Genomic DNA, 17005 nt, shown 5'->3' with positions numbered 1-17005 from the left:
GGGAGGAAAACTCAGGTTTCTCCCTCACTGTGGCGCTCAGGCTGAGCTCTTACCTCTGCATGCTCCAAAGCCAGGAACAATTTGGGACTGAGTGAAAGGCACTGATGTGAAGGAGAAGTTATTTAAAGCCATTTTCCCTGCTGCCTCTCTGAAGGTCAAGCAGCACATCCAGGAGCAGGGAGGGAAGCGTGACTGGGCTTTGGGAGGAGACTCAGCCTCTCCTTGCTCCTTTTCTCTTTTATTTTCCCCCTGCCTGGGGCTCTGTGGGGAGCAGGAGCCCTTGCAGGGATGCAGGAGGTTATGATGGAGAGGAGCTGCAGGATTCATTTTATATCCCTGGGATGTGCAGAGGGGAGATGGGGGAAGGAGAGGGGAGATGGATGGAGAGGAGAAAATGTGGGAAATGGAGAGAAAAAAATGTGGGAAAAGGAGAGAGATGTGGGTTATAGAAAGAAAAGAAGGAAAGGAAAGGAAAGGAAAGGAAAGGAAAGGAAAGGAAAGGAAAGGAAAGGAAAGGAAAGGAAAGGAAAGGAAAGGAAAGGAAAGGAAAGGAAAGGAAAGGAAAGGAAAGGAAAGGAAAGGAAAGGAAAGGAAAGGAAAATGAGAGGGAAAGAGAAGGAATAGGAAAGGAGAAACAAAAGGAAAGGGGGAAAGGAAGGGAAGGGAAGGGAAGGGAAGGGAAGGGAAGGGAAGGGAAGGGAAGGGAAGGGAAGGGAAGGGAAGGGAAGGGAAGGGAAGGGGAGCCCATTACTCCTCACGAGGTGTCACAGGTTGTTAGTTGGGTTTGCAGCAGGACATTCCCAGCTGGAAATGTGGAGATGGAAATGGGCTGTCCCTGGAGAATCCATAATAAACAGAATTTCCCCACCCAGAGTCTGTGGTGGTGGATGGCAAACAGGAGCGGGATAGAACACAAAGCGTGTTCCCATCCCTGCAGGCCCCAGCCCAGCCCCAGCCCCACTCCCTGAGCTCCCACCTCCCTTCTCCCCACAGCCGTGGGTCTCTCCAGCTGCCCGGAGCCCGCGGTTCCCGGCAATGGGCTGAAGATCGGCGAGCGCTACCTGGTGAACGACGTGGTGTCCTTCCAGTGCGAGCCGGGCTACGCCCTGCAGGTACAGCCCCAGCCCCAGCTCCCTGCTTCTCCAGACCTGCACTGCCTCAGGGCGGGACTCTGAACTCCTTATAAAGTGTTTTAGCAAGGTCTCCTCACAGCTCAGTCCCACAAACAATCCTTTTCCTCTCCTCAAGCACACAGAACAATCCTTTTCCTCTCCTCAGTCCCAGAGAACGATCAATTTCCAGCCCCAGAACCAAGGACACCTCTGCAGCTTCAGCCCCAAAAAGTGCAAACAGCAGGGAATGGAGGGGAGCAAACTGGGAGGGTGGGACTGCATCACCTGCAGCTGGAATTGGACAGTTAACCCCATATGGAAGTGGACCAAAATTTATAAAAGTGTGAAATTTTGTGACTCAGGGTCCACCTTGGATCCAACCTGGGTCCATCTCCAGCCTTGTGCTGCCCAAGGTGTCTCCTGTAAAAACCTTCTAATAAATCCCTCCTTTATTCCTGTAACTCTGTTCCAGGTCCTTGAGCATCACCAGAAGGATTCCTGCTTTTCTGGGTTCCCTATATTCTTTACACATCTATTTCTACCTCTGTTGTTATATTTGTGGTCAGTCCCAGTATTTTTCCCTGCCTTTTCCCAAGGCAGAAAGACAAAACACATTCCAGAGCTCCAAGCTGGGGGTCCCAGGTTCCTGTTCTTCCTTGGCTCTTCCAAGATTGAAACCAGCTCTTGGAGACACAAAGTTTAGTCCCTGTCTGTGGGAGAGGATTCAGAGGTGGTTGAATTACCTCACTATTTATGATTATTTTTGTCAATTATGCTAATTTGCTAAATTTGTACAACTGTATTCACTCCCCCCTTAGAGGAATGGGCATTTTATGGACATTTTTCCATATCTTCCTCCAATAAAGACCAGCCTTTAGATGACCTCCTACACTATTATTATCTCCAAAGATAATCCCCAAGTGTGAAAGATAATCTCCAAATCCAGTTGTTTAATTCCTACATTCTTTAAGGCATCACTTTTCTGGTACCCCAGATGCAACAGGCATCTCCCTCTGGATCAGATCCATCTTGCAGGGAATTTTTTCCTTCCAGGACACGGAGGGGCTCTCCCCTTTGTTTTCCATCCACCTCCCAAACCCCTGTTTTGTTTTCCATCCCTGCAGGGCCACTCTCACATCTCCTGCATGCCGGGCACGGTGCGCCGCTGGAATTACCCTCCACCCCTCTGCATTGGTAAGGAATCAACTTCTTTCTACCTGGCTGATATTTATAACACTTCCCTAAAATAAAACAAGGCTAAAGAGCTGATTTAGAGAAATTTCAGGTTGGTTTTGCAAGTGTGAGGAAACATTGGGTTGCCAGGGAAATTGTGCCTGAGAAGTCCCCGTGGGCTGCCTGGAGTGCTTTGTTTTGGATGTTACAGATGTGGCTCTAGCACAAAATGTGAAACACAGAATTATCCCCCATTCAGAAGGGAAACCCTCCAATTTCCTCATGCTGGAAGCAGGTTGGTTTTATGGCTGGAGGATTTTTTTCCATCTGAAGCGTGGTTTATTTCTGTGGGATGTGTCTGATACCACCAAAGCTGCTCCTTTCACCGGGGTCTGGTCTCTCCCAGGATCCCAACTTGCTATGGCCACTCTGCTGTCCACAGGTCACTTGTCCAGGTCACTGTTTACCCTCAGATCTGTTCAGATGTTCAGGCCTGGACATTCCATTTTCCCTGTGGAAGAGGCCTGGAGGTGAATGGAACTTGCAGGAGGTTTTTAAAAATTATTTTCAGTCATTTGCTTTTAGCAAATGTAGATGTTTAATATTCATATTGCACATTTTGCAGCTCTGAGAGAGACATTTATGCATTTAATAGCTTTAGTTAACAGTTATTTTGGGCTCCTGCTGTTCCAGCTTACATCATTTGGCTTTAAAGTAATTATAAGAGCCAACAGTTCTTTTATCTGATGATCTGCAGGCCAGGAATAAATGGAGAGATATTTCCAGGAGAATGACTGAGCTAAAGGGCCCGTTCCCCTGGAGCTGCTCTGAATGGAAGCAGAAGTCCTTGGGCTCAGCTGGGAGATCCCAGCATGGAGGAGGATCCCAAAAGCTGCCAAACCACAAGTTTTGTTCTTTGAATCAGCACCAGCCTCCCAACCCAGCAGAATTTTGGCTATGCCTGTATTTTCCCCTCCTTGGGAAAGGCCAGGCTGCTGCAGAGAGGCAGAAAAACATCTGGAGCCACTCCTGGAGGAGTGAATGTCACCTTTGTGGGTGTGACAGTGCTGGGGCTCTGCCCTGTGCCCACCAGAGCCCCTGCTCCAAGCACAGTTTGATTTTCTGCTGGCCTGCTTCCTCCAGCTGCTGGGCACCTAAATAATTCAGCAGCAGTTCTATTAAAGAGCCATTAGGAGGGAAAAGAAAGAGAAATCTTCTGGGAGAAACCTTGTTAGGAGCAGGTCTGGGCTAATGAGATATTGGACAAAGAGCCTGTGCCTGGCTGTCACAGCGAGTTAGAGAACACCTGGCTGGATTCAGCTGGGTGCTGCTGCTGGGACCACGTGGAGGTCATCCAGATAAGTGTGAGGAGGTGCTGTCAGTGCTTCAATTTCATGTGGTGCCTTTTGTAAACATATTTTTGTGCTGCCGTGGCTGGCAGTGGGCTGCAGGCAGCGAGCAAACACTCCGTGCTGGGTTTATCAGTGACAGACTGCCCAGAGATTGGCAGGGGAATGGAGAGGCTGTAACTGGGGTCAGAATAGCATCACTCAGCTTCTTCACAGTCATTCTTTGAGCTGGTGAAGGTGTCAAGAAGTGCTGGTGCCTGGTTTGGTGCAATGTCTGTGGGCAGAGCAGGTGTCCATCCCCTCTGTCACTGCTCACATCTGGCTTTCCATTTCTGGTGGCCCAAACTGGATCCCTGGGCTCAGTCTTCATCTCCTAAGGGCAGGAGAAAGGCACATCCATTCCTGATGTGGCCCTGGAAACTTGGTGCTGGTTCCTTTTTCTCAGCTGAGTCTTTAATTCCTTCATTTCCCATGGCCCTCACCCAGACAAGCCCCTCAGGGATCCTGTGACTGGATCCTGACCATGAACCCTGTTGTTCTTCCAGCCCAGTGTGGAGGAACAGCAGAAGAGATGGAAGGAGTGCTCCTGAGCCCAGGATTCCCGGGAAATTACCCCAGCAACCTGGACTGCACGTGGAGGATCCTGCTGCCTGTGGGGTTTGGTGAGAGAGATGGGTTTGGGTCGGTGCCATCGCAGAAGAGGGGGTGAAAAATCAGAGAATCCCTGACTGGTTTGGGTTGGGAAGAACCTCAAGATCATCTCATTCCACTCCCTGCCAGGGAAATTATCCCAAAGTGCTCCAAGCCCCAGCCTGGGGCACTGCCAGGGATCCAGGGGCAGCCACAGCTGCTGTGGGCACCCTAAACCAGGACTTCCCCACCTTCCCAGGGAGGAATTCCTTCCTAAGCTCCACTCCAAAGCTCCTCTGTGTCAGTTTGAGGGTTTGCCCTGTGTCCCCAGGGCAGTTAAAGTCCTGCTGAGTGCCCAGGGTGTCCTGGGCTGTGCAGGTGGGCAGTGATGGGGTTGGAGCTGGGATTGGTATTGGGATTAAAACAAGGGTTAGAGCTGGGGTTGGAGCTGATGTTGCGGTTGGGGTTGGAGCTGGGATTGGAACTGGGAATGGTGTTGGGATTGAAACCAGGGTTAGAGCTGGGGTTGGTGCTGATGTTGGGGTTGGAACTGAGTTTAAAGCTGGGGTTGGGACCAGGGTTGGTACTGCTGTTGGAGCTGGGGTTAGTAATGATGTTGATGCTGGTGTTGGAGCTGGGTTTGGTATTGGGATTGGAGCTGGGGTTGGTGCTGACTTTTGGGTTGAGATTGGAACTGGGTTTGGTATTGGGATTGGAGCCATGGTTGGTGCTGATCTTGCATTTGGTGCTGCTGTTAGAGCTGAGGTTAGTGCTGGGGTTGGTGCTGGGGTTGGAGCTGGGGTTGGTATTGAGATTGAAGCTGGGGTTGATGCTGATGTTTTGGTTGGTGCTGCTGTTGGAGCTGGCTTAAAGCTGGGGTTGGAGCTGGGTTTGGTATTGGGATTGGAGCTGGGGTTGATGCTGGTGTTGGGGTTGGTTCTGCTATTGGAGCTGGGGTTGGTGCTGATATTGGGGTTGGTGCTGGTCTTGGAGTTGGAGTTAGTCTGATGTTGGAGCTGGGTTTGGTATTGGGATTGGAGCTGGGATTAGTGCTGCTGTTGGAGCTGGTGCCGGTGCAAAACCTCAGCTGCAATTTTAGAGCCCAACTCCTCCTTCCCCCTCTGCAGGTGCCCACATCCAGTTCCTGAACTTCTCCACGGAGCCCAACCACGACTTTGTGGAGATCCGGAACGGGCCCTACGACACCAGCAGCGTCATCGGGCGCTTCAGCGGCGCCGAGCTGCCCGGCTCGCTGCTCTCCACCTCCCACGAGACCACCGTGTACTTCCACAGCGACCACTCCCAGAACAAACCCGGCTTCAAGCTGGAGTACCAGGGTGAGCAGGGACAGCCCTGCCCCGGGGGTGGCGGTTCTTGAGTTAACTCTGTGGTGGTTGAGTTAATTCTGTGGTTGTTGAGTTGACTCCATGGTTGTTGAGTTAGCTTCATGGTTGTTGAGTTAGCTCCATGGTTGTTGAGTTAATTCCATTAATTCTGTGGTTATTGAGCCCATTCCATGGTTGTTGAGTTAACTCTGTGGTTGTTGAGTTGAATTAATTTCGTGGCTGTTGAGTTGAGTTAATTCTGTGATTGTTGAGTTAACTCCGTGTTTGTTAACTCCGTGGTTGTTGATTTAATTCAGTGGTTGTTGAGTTAATTCAGTGGTTATTGAGTTAACTCCATGGTTGTTGAGTTAACTCCATGGTTGTTGAGGTAATTCCATGATTGTTGAGTTAATTCCGTTAATTCCATGGTTGTTGAATTAATTCCATGGTTGTTGAGTTAACTCCTTGGTTGCTGAGTTAACTCCGTGGTTGTTGAGTTAATTCTGTGGTTGTTGAGTTAACTCCATGCTTGTTGAGTTAACTGCATGGTTGCTGAGTTAATTCTGTGGTTATTGAGTTTATTCAGTGGCTGTTGAGTTAACTCCATGGTTGCTGAGTTAACTCTGTGGTTGCTGAGTCAACTCCATGGTTGTTGACTCCAAACCTCCCTGGGCACCCCCTTCCAACCCTTTCCATGGAGAAATTCCTCCTGAACTCCATCCTGCCCCTCCCCTGGCACAGCTTGAGACCATTTCTCCTTGCCCTGTCCCTTTTTCCCTGAGAAATAAAACACAAACACAAATTCCCATTGTGTTTCCCCAGCCTACGAGCTGCAGGAATGCCCCGACCCGGAGCCCTTTGCCAACGGCGTGGTGAGAGGAGCTGGCTACAACGTCGGCCAGTCCATCTCCTTCGAGTGCCTGCCTGGCTACCAGCTCATCGGGCACCCCGTGCTCACCTGCCAGCACGGCACCAACAGGAACTGGGACCACCCCCTGCCCAGGTGTGAAGGTACGGCCTGGGCTCACCTGGGCACCTTGGGATGCTCTGGGAGCAAAGGTGTGGCTGGGAATGAGCTCTTGGAGGGATCCACGAGGTGTTTTGGTGAACATTTGGGGTGTTTTGGCAGCTTCTGAGGGAGGTTTGAGTCTTGGGGAGTCTTGAGCACCAACAGGAACTGGGATCACTCCCTGCCCAGGTGTAAAGGTACGGCCTGGGCTCACCTGGGCACAGCACTTCAGCTCCTTGGGATGGGCTGGGATTGCTCTGGGAGCAAAGGTGTGGCTGGGAATGAGCTCTTGGAGGGATCTATGAGGTGTTCTGGTGAATATTTGGGGTGTTTTGGCAGCTTCTGAGGGAGGTTTGAGTCTTGGGGAGTCTTGAGCACCAGCAGGAACTGGGATCACTCCCTGCCCAGGTGTGAAGGTACGGCCTGGGCTCACCTGGGCACGGCGCTTCAGCTCCTTGGGATGCTCTGGGAGCAAAGACATGGCTGGGAATGGGCTCTTGGAGGGATCCATGAGGTATTTTGGTGAATATTTGGGGTGTTTTGGCAGCTTCTGATGGGGGTCTTGGGGAGTCTTGAGCACCAACAGGAACTGGGATCACCCCCTGCCCAGGTGTGAAGGTACGGCCTGGGCTCACCTGGGCATGGCACTTCAGCTCCTTGGGATGGGCTGGGATTGCTCTGGGAGCAAAGGTGTGGATGGGAATGAGCTCTTGGAAGGAAATGTGGTCTCCATGAGGTGTTTTGGTGAATATTTGGGGTGTTTCAAGGGGTTTGAGTCTTGGGGTGCGGTTGAGGAGAATCTGTGTCTCACCTTCCTGCTGGAGCTGTTATTTCTGTATGGCACAGTCCAGGGGCCTTGGAGTGATAATTCCTTGCTGCTTTATTCCCTCAACAACACCCAGCTTCCATTGATCTAGCTCTGATAAATAAAAATAATCACTGATAAAAGAGTATTGCAGCTCTGAGGACTCTGGGTGTGTCCCTGTCTGCCTCCTTCATGGGTATCTCCTGAATGATCCAGGTGGGAGATCCTCAGGAATCTTCCAAGGTGGTTTTTCTTCTGAAAGCTGTGCTCAGAGGACTCTGCAGGCTGAAGATTCACAATCCAGGCATCCAAACTCATCCAAATTCTCTTTCCCCCCCCCCCCTCATGGCTGTTTCAGCCTTTCACCCCTCGGGCTGCTGGCCGGAATTCTGTGGGATTTGCTTCCAGAAGGGTTTCAGGTGAACCTTTGAGAAGTTCAGAGCTGCTTATTGAAGATTTCCCAGCCCATTTCCCAGGAGCACTGACCTTTATGCCAGCACTGGCTCTGCAGGAGCTGTGCAAGGAGGGAGAGAGGTGATATTTGCCCTCTTGTAAGTCCTTGAACCCCAGAGAACACAAAGAGCTGAATCCTCAGCTGCTCTTTCAGTGCTTGCAGCAGAGAGGAATTATTTCAGGCAAGTTAGGACAAAATCTGGATTTTTCTGTATGCAGAATTGTTACTTTTGTACAAAAAAAAAAAAAAAAAGGAATAAAAATGGGATATAAGGATGTTTTAAGGGGATATTTCCTCACTGGGTTTGTGTTTCTCTCTGCTTCCCTGCAGTGCCTTGTGGGGGCAATGTCACAGCCCAGAATGGGACGGTTTACTCTCCTGGCTTCCCCAACCAGTACCCAAATTCCCAGGATTGCACCTGGCTGCTGACAGTGCCCGTGGGATATGGGATCCACCTGAACTTCACCCTGCTGCAGACAGAGCCCTACAACGACTTCATCACTGTCTGGTGGGTGCAGGGGGTCACTCCAAGGACTCATTTTGGGAAATAATCCTGGCTTTGAAGCAGCAGCAACTGAGAATGGGACCCCTGGGATCCCCTTTGCAAGCTGGGAGCTTCTGGTGTTTTGGAGAAGAGAAGAGAAATTAAAAATTTTTTGAGCTTTCTTTCAATATGAATAAATAAAAATATTATTTATAATGATAATCTCCATTATTTATTAAGAATGGAGATTATCAGCTTCAGGTAGCCACTCTGATTAAAGGGTTTGTGACCAAAGTTTGAGCTTTTGGCACTCAAAGTCTGACCTTCAGAATATCCCCTGGTATTCTGGAGGGGATATTCAGAATCCATTATTTGCTGGGCAAACAGGGAGTGAAATTCCTTTGGGAAACAGGTCCTAATTCCTCAGTTTTTGAGGTTAAAAGTGAAATTTGTGTTTCTGATTGTCCAGCTGGGAGCCAGGAGAAGTTGTAGGGGTTTAACTGGAGCAGGGGTTGTGAAATGTGGATGCGGGAAAAGGGAAGGAAAGCCTAGGTTGGGTTCCTAGGCTTAAATCCTTGGAAAAATCAATTTTTCCTTGTGTTCCTGCCATCAGGGACGGGCCCCAGCAAACAGCCCCACAGCTGGGGGTGTTCACAGGCAACTCAGCCAAGAAATCTGCCCAGAGCTCCTCCAACCAGGTCCTGCTGAAATTCCACAGCGACGGCGCCAACGGGGGCATCTTCGCCATCTACTTCTATGGTCTGAGCTGCTGCTTCCCTTGGGGGGGGGAAATGTTGGGAATATTGGGAATAGATCTGGGAATATGCAAAAAAAATACTCTTTTATCCCGAGTTTTCCACAGTTTTTCAGCCCAGTTTTTTTTTTTAATGAGGTTTTTCAGGCTGGGTTTCCCAAGGAAGTTTTTCAGACGAGTTTTTCTCCACAAGGTTTATCAAACCAAGTTTTTTTCCAGGAAGTTTTTCAGCCCAGTTTCTTTTTCCATGAAATTTTTCAAACCAGTTTTGTTCCAGGAAGTTTTTCAGCCCACATTTTTCCCCCAAACTTTATCAAACCAAGTTTTTTCCAGGAAGTTTTTCAGTCCATTTTTTTTCCCACAAAATCTTTCCAACCAGTTTTTTCTAGGAAGTTTTTCAGCCCAGTTTTTTCCAGAAAGATTTTCAGCCCATTTATATTTTTTCCCCCACAAAATTTTTCAAACCAATTTTTTTCCAGGAAGTTTTTCAGCTCAATTTTTTTTTTTCCACTAAGTCTTTCAAACCAGTTTTTTTCTAGGAAGTTTTTAGTCCTGGAATCTCCTTGTGGAAAAGGAGGAATTTTCTGGTGGAAAGGGAGGGATTTTCTGGTGGAAAAGAAGGGTTTTCCTTGTGGGGAAAGAGCAATTTCTTTGTGGAAAGGGAGGATTTTCCTTATAGAAAAGGAGGAATTTCCTGGTGGAGAGGGAGGAATATCCTAATGGAGAGAGAGGAATTTCCTGATGGAAAGGGAGGAATTTCATTGTGGAAGGGGAGGAATTTCCTTATGGAGAGGGAGGAATTTCATTGTGGAAAGGGAGGAATTTCCTAATGGAGAGGGAGGATTTTCCTGGTGGAAAGGGAGGAATTTCCTTATAAAAAAAGGAGAATTTCCTGGTGGAAAGGGAGGAATTTCCCTGCTTCCATCAGGGCTGTGTTCATGATGTTCTGCTCCTCCCTTGCTTTCCAGCTTTCCAGCTTTTCCGCTGCCAGCCTCCCACCATGGTTCCCAATGCCGAGATCATCACAGAGAACGAGGAGTTCAACATTGGTAAAGCCTTCCCTCATCCTCCTCATCCTCATTCCAGTTTTTTAATTGCATTTCCCCCTCCCATCCCTGTTTTCCATCCCTTCCCAGGTGACATTGTCAGGTACCGCTGCCTCCCTGGCTTCACCCTCATTGGGAACGAAATCCTCACCTGCAAACTGGGCACCCACCTGCAGTTTGAGGGACCCCCACCCACCTGTGAAGGTAAAAAATCCATAAATCCCACATTTCCCTGCTCAGGGAAGGAGCTGGGGGAGGTTTGTTGGCACATTTTTCATCCTTGGGATTCATTTTCCCGTTTTTAGGAGTGTGGGATTTTTGGGAGGAGGGAGTGAGACCCTCCCTGAGCAGGAATTGGAGTTCTCATGTCCAGTTTGGGATCCCATTTTGGGATTCTTTGAGCCCCAGGGATCAAGGCAGTGGGAATGGTTTGTTGGCTTTGCTGCTTCTTGTTCCTGTGAGAAAATTGTTGGGATTTGTGGGATTTTGGGATTCTTTGAGCCCCAGGGATCAAGGCATTGGGAATGGTTTGTTGGCTGCTTTTTGCTCCTTTCTTTGAGTGTGACAGTTTTTGGGATTTGTGGGATATGGGGATTCTTTGAGCCCCAGGGATCAAAGCAGTGGGAATGGTTAGTTGGCTTTGCTGCTTTTTGCTCCTTTCCTTAAGTGTGACGATTTTTGGGATTTGGGGATTCTTTGAGCCCCAGGGATCAAGGAGTGCAGGGGTCGTGCTCTGCCTTGAGCTGGCTCATCAGGACAGACCCCTTGTGCTTCCATCCTTCCTCTGAAAAATGTTCATTCCCACTGAATGTCCATCTCCATCCCCAGTGCACTGCCCCATGAACCAGCTGATGACGGATTCCACCGGGGTGATCCTGAGCCAGAGCTTCCTGGGGAGCTACCCCCACTTCCAGACCTGCTCCTGGGTGGTGAAGGTGGAGCCAGGCTACAACATCTCCCTCACCATCGAGTACTTCCTCAGCGAGAAGCAGTTCGATGAGTTTGAAATCTTTGATGGTGAGAGATTCCCTCCCCTTTCCATCCCAAATCCTCCTGGGGTTCCATGATCCCAACCAGTCAAGGGGGAAGGAGCATTCCAGGGCCAGCTTCCCACCTGGAAACTCCTGCTTGCCTTCCAGAAAGTTCCTCACTGATTCCTGGCATAAGGAAACAGCTGCAATTTGATTTTTTGGGATGGATCTGAAGGATTTTTCCAAGGGGGAGGAGTTGGGTGTGACGGTGTTCACAGGGGTCCCAGGATGAGGGAAGAGATGAGGATCTGACTCCATGTTTCAGAAGGCTTGATTTATTATTTTATTATATATATATTATATTAAAGAATACTATACTAAGCTATACTAAAGAATACAGAAAGGATACTTACAAGCTAAAAAGATAATAATGAAAACTCGTGACTCTTTCCAGAGTCCTGACACAGCTTGGCTCTGATTGGCCAAAAAGTGAAAACAACTCACAGCAGATATCAATGAAACAATCACCTGTGGGTAAACAATCTCCAAACACATTCCAGATGAGCAAAACACAGGAGAAGCAAATAAGAAAAGAATTGTTTTCCTTTTTAAACACATTCCAATGGAGCAAAACACAGGCGAAGCAAATCAGAGAATTATTATTTTCCTTTTTCTCTGAGGCTTCTCAGCTTCCCAGGAGAAAAATCCTGGGATTTTTCAAAAAAATGTGAATGCCACACTGTGACTTGTCCCTTTTCCCTGTCCCCTGTTCCTGGCAGGTCCCTCAGGGCAGAGCCCCCTGCTGCTGTCCCTCAGTGGGAATTACTCAGCCCCTCTGACCGTCACCAGCAGCGGGAACAGCGTTTTCCTGCGCTGGTCCTCCGACCATGCCTACAACAGGAAAGGCTTCAAAATCCGCTACTCTGGTGAGTCCCAGCTGCCTCTGCCAGCAGCAGGAGCAGCTCCAGAGCCGGGAGGATCCGTGGGATTCCTGCAGAGATCCAGCTGGCAGGGCAGGAGCTGCCAAGGCAGGGAAGGGACAAAGCCGGGCACGTTCCAAGTTGGGAGGTTGGGAAAGGCAGGGTCTGTCCAGGAGAAACCTTGGAGCTTTGGCTCAGTCTCAACCAATCTGTAACAATCAGGATTGTGGGATCACAGTCAGGAGAAATTCCAGGGAGAAACCTTGGAGCTTTGGCTCATTTCCCAACCACTCCTCAGAACCAGAAGCCTGATGTGGAGAGTCATTGATGCCAGGGAATGGATATTGGGAAAGGTTTCTGGATGAGGAGGTGGCCAGGCACTGGAAAAGTCTGTCCAGGCTTTTCTCAGCAAATGAATTAAGGAATATTCAATTACCAGGAATGACTCCTTATTCCTGGAGCTGGCTGAGGCTCAGATCAGAGCCCCGTGCTCCATCCCTGCTTCGACTCCGCGTTTATCCATCGCCGATTTTTGTTTTGGGGATTTTGGGGAAGCTCGGTGTAATTCCTGGGAGTGGGAAGGGAATGACCCTGCTGCTGACTGGTTTTCTTTTCCCTGCCCTCCTTGCCAGCTCCCTACTGCAGCCTCCCCCAGCCCCCAGCCCACGGGATGATCCTGAGCCACTCCGGGCTGCGCCCCGGCAGCTCCGTGCGCTTCGGCTGCGACGCCGGCTACCGCCTGGTGGGACACAGCACCTCCACCTGCAGCCAGCACCCCCAGGGCCACTTCCACTGGAGGGAAGCCATCCCCCTGTGCCAAGGTGAGAGCAGGGACACGCTGGGATCGAGTTCTGAGAGTCCCTGGAAAAGCAGGGGGAAAAAAAATAAATATTGGAATTGGGTAATGTTGGGAGCAGGCTCGGAGCGCTGAGGGTGATCCTCGTCTGCAGGGGTTTGGGAATAGATGGCAAAGAGGGAAAGGAATGACTGGGAGCTGGAAAAGGTTGGATTTTCCAGGTGCTTTCTGTTCCCTGGGAGAGCCATTGTATTCAGCCTGGCACCCAGCACCCCCAGGGCCACTTCCACTGGAGGGAAGCCATCCCCCTGTGCCAAAGTGAGAGCAGGGATGGGTTGGGATCAAGTTCTGAGAGTCCCTGGAAAAGCAGTGAAAAAGAATCAACATTGGAATTGGGTAATTGGGTGTTGAGAACCAGCTCGGAGCGCTGAGGGTTATCCTCGTCTGCAAGACTTTGGGAATAGATGGCAAAGAGGGAAGGGAATGACTGGGAGCTGGAAAAGAGCAGCAGGGAAAAAGTTGGATTTTCCAGGTGCTTTCTGTTCCCTGGGAGAGCCATTGGTATTCAGCCTGGCAGCCTGTCTAGACATCAGGCCTTGGAGAGGGATTGACCAGCCCTGAGCTCGCTGCAGTGACACTCCTGTCACCATCAGTGCCAACAGGGATGGAGCTGCTGACACCTCTCAGAATTCACCTGCCAGCTGCTCTGGGATCCTGCTCCATGCTGGGGCAGGAATGGGACAAAACCTGAGCCTTGCATGGCAAATGCAAATTAAGTAGAACGATAGAGAGTTTATCACGGGGTGAAAAAGTAGATTTTGGGGTTTTTAGAATGGGGGTTCAGGGGGCAAGATGGAGGAATCTGGGTGTGTCCAGCCTTTCTCCTTCTTCTTCTTGGCCTCCATCTTCTGCTGTGATGGTGGCACTTTTAGATTGGTTTAGAGTAGAAGCTCGCTGTCTAACATAGGTGATAGGCATTGGAAAGTTATTGTAAATAATGTACACATAGGTTTTAGTATAAAAAGATAACAACACTGCCCTGGGGGTGGCCAGAGTGTCTTGGACTGTCTTGCTGAGCAAACCTCGGCTGGAAAGGAGAAAGAATTTTATAGATAAGATACAATAAACAACCTTGAGAATGAGAACTGAAGAGCCCTGACTCCTTCTTCAAGCGCCAGACTGGGAAAAGAGACTTTCTAACACATCTTGGGGTCACTCTGAGCAGCTAGAGGCCCCGACAATCCTTTATGAAGGGTGGGCACTCCCAGTAGGAAAGTTCGGGATCCAGGATTGCAATTTGGGATAAAACCACCAGCTCCCTGATTTTTATTTTTTGTTTAAGATGTGTTTTCTCTTCCCAGCTCTCTCCTGTGGCATTCCCAGAGCCCCAAGGAACGGGGTTGTCTTTGGGAAGGAGTACACGGTGGGCACCAAGGCCGTGTACCAGTGCAATGAGGGATTCCAGCTGCAGCCGGGCGCCGAGCCCAGCACCGAGTGCCTGCAGGATGGAGTGTGGAGCAACGGGAACCAGCCCCCTCTGTGCCTGGGTGAGTGGGGACTGGGGCTGCCCAGACAGCAGGGAGGCCTTTGGGGCTGCCTAAGACACAGGCCAAACAAAAGTTAAAAGTATAAAGCAGTTCTATTTATTGAAGGGTTTTCAGGTACATTTAGGGCTGATGAAGCTCCCCAGGGGCTGCACCCAAAATGGACAATGGGTCATAGTTTTTCACACTTTTATAAGTTTAACCCCCAACATGCCAATGGATCAATCTCCCAATTAACTTCAGTTAACAAAGTCATTTTCACAGAAAGAGTGGTCAAATACTGGAATCATCTAGCCAGGGAGGTGGTGGAGTCACCATCCCTCAATGTGTTTAAAAAAAGACTGGATGTGGCACTTGGTGCCATGATCTAGTTGAGGTGTTAGAACATGGGTTGGACTCGATGATCTTAAAGGTCTCTTCCAACCTAGAAATTCTGTGATTCCGTGATTTACCCCAAGTTTGCTCCCCCAAACCCACTTGTGTTTCCATTTCTCAAGGCCTGAGACAATGAGGTGTCCTTGATTCCCATTTTATGATTTTAACCCCATTGCAAGGCATTTTTCTCTTTGGGTTTCAGGCAACATCACCACTTACAACATTATCCACAAAATTTTCCTTTTAATTCTCAACAACAGCCTCACCAGGGGATACATCCCTTGTGGTGGTGTTCACAGGGGTCCCAGGACGAAGGAAGAGATGAGAATCTTGACTCCAGGTTTCAGAAGGCTGATTTATTATTTTATGATATATATTATATTAAAAGAAAATAATATACTAAAAGAATAGAAGAAAGGATTTCATCAGAAGGCTGGAAAAGGAAGGGAGAGGAATGATAATAAAATCTTGTGACTGGCCAGAGAGTCCAAGACAGCTGGGCTGTGATTGGCCATTAATTAAAAACAACCACATGAGACCAATCACCAATCACCTGTTGCATTCCACAGCAGCAGATAACCATTGTTTACATTTCATTTCTGAGACCTCTCAGCTTCTCAGGAGAAAAAATCCTGGCAAAAAGATTTTTCATAAACCATGCCCATGACACACCCCTCATTAAAAACCCACCACACTGGGACTTTTTTGGCGGGGTTAAAACCTCACTGAACCATCTCTGTGTGCCACTTTCCCTGTGCCATTTCCCGCGTGCCATTTCCCCTGTGCCATTTCCTGTGTGCCATTTTCCCTGTGCCATTTTCCCTGTGCCATTTCCCTTGTGCCATTTCCTTTGTGCCATTTCCCGCGTGCCATTTTCCACGTGCCATTTTCCCTGTGCCATTTTCCCTGTGCCATTTCCCTTGTGCCATTTCCCATGTGCCATTTACCGCGTGCCATTTCCCATGCACCATTTCCCCTGTGCCACTTCTGTGTGCCATTTCCCACGTGCCATTTCCTGTGTTCCATTTCCCGTGTGCCATTTCCTTTGTGCCATTTCCCGCGTGCCATTTTCCACGTGCCATTTTCCCTGTGCCATTTCCTGTATGCCATTTCCCTTGTGCCATTTCCTTTGTGCCATTTCCTTTGTGCCATTTTCCCTGCACCATTTCCCGCGTGCCCTTTTCCCTGTGCCATTTCCCTTGTGCCATTTCCCATGTGCCATTTACCGCGTGCCATTTCCCACGTGCCATTTCCTGTGTTCCATTTCCCGTGTGCCATTTCCCACGTGCCATTTCCCGCGTTCCATTTCCCATGTCCCATTTCCCTTGTGCCATTTCCCATGGCCCATTTCCCACGTGCCATTTCCCATGTCCCATTTCCCCTGTTCCATTCCCCCCTCAGCTGTGACGTGCCCCGACGTGGGCAGCATCGCGGTGGAGCACGGCCGCTGGCGCCTCACCTACGAGGTGCAGTACCACTACAACGCCCAGCTGATGCTCATCTGCGACCCTGGCTACTACTACACGGGCCAGAGGGTCATCCGCTGCCAGGCCAACGGCACCTGGAGCATCGGGCAGCCCGTGCCCACCTGCAAAAGTAAGGGCAGGGGCGCCCCAGGGTGGCACCGGGGGCTGGGGTTGGGTTTGGGGTCAGTAAATGCCAAGCTGGGGGGATTCAGGGTGGTGCTGGTGGGTGATCGTACTTTGGGTACAGGATGGGATGGTTTGGTGCAGATTGGGGAGGAAATTGGTGCAGATTTTGGGAGGAAGTCACCAGGGACTGGTTTTGTGATTGGGCTCAATAAATGCCAGCCTTGGGGGTTTCAGGGTGTTGCTGATGGGTGACCATGGATAATCAAGGAGATGGTGTCCTTTGGGTACAGGATGGAATGGTTTGGTGCAGATTTTGGGAGGAAATCCATTCCTGGAAGGGCAGGGAGTGGCTGGGATGGATTTCACAGAGCAGCATCGCCAGGAGCTGGTTTTGTGTTTGGGGTCAGCAAATCCCAGCCCTGAGGGTTTCAGGATGATGCTGGTGGGTAATCATGGCTAACCAAGGAGATGGTGCCCTTTGGGTACAGGATGGGATGGTTTGGTGCAGATTTTGGGAGCAAATCTATCCCTGTGAGGGCAGGTTGGTGCTGGGATGGATTTCCCAGAGGAGCTGTGGCTGCCCCATCCCTTCCAACCTACCCTATCCCTGTTGGAGCAAACTGGGATCATGGAAGGTGTCGTCTCTGCTGTGGGGTAGAACTCAAT

At 49.8% G+C, this 17005-nt stretch overlaps 1 pseudogene; it reads left to right on the top strand.

Annotated features, from left to right (window-relative positions):
* Positions 1–17005, top strand: part of LOC128949463 (CUB and sushi domain-containing protein 2-like) — a 101418-nt pseudogene that overhangs the window by 61635 nt on the left and 22778 nt on the right.

This window comes from Melozone crissalis, unplaced genomic scaffold, assembly GCF_028551555.1.
Source record: "Melozone crissalis strain CALT ecotype California unplaced genomic scaffold, PUWL_Pcris_2 ptg000236l_1, whole genome shotgun sequence".
NCBI lineage: Eukaryota > Metazoa > Chordata > Aves > Passeriformes > Passerellidae > Melozone > Melozone crissalis.
Note: the sequence above shows the minus strand (reverse complement) of the source record. Positions and strands in the feature narration are given on the sequence as shown.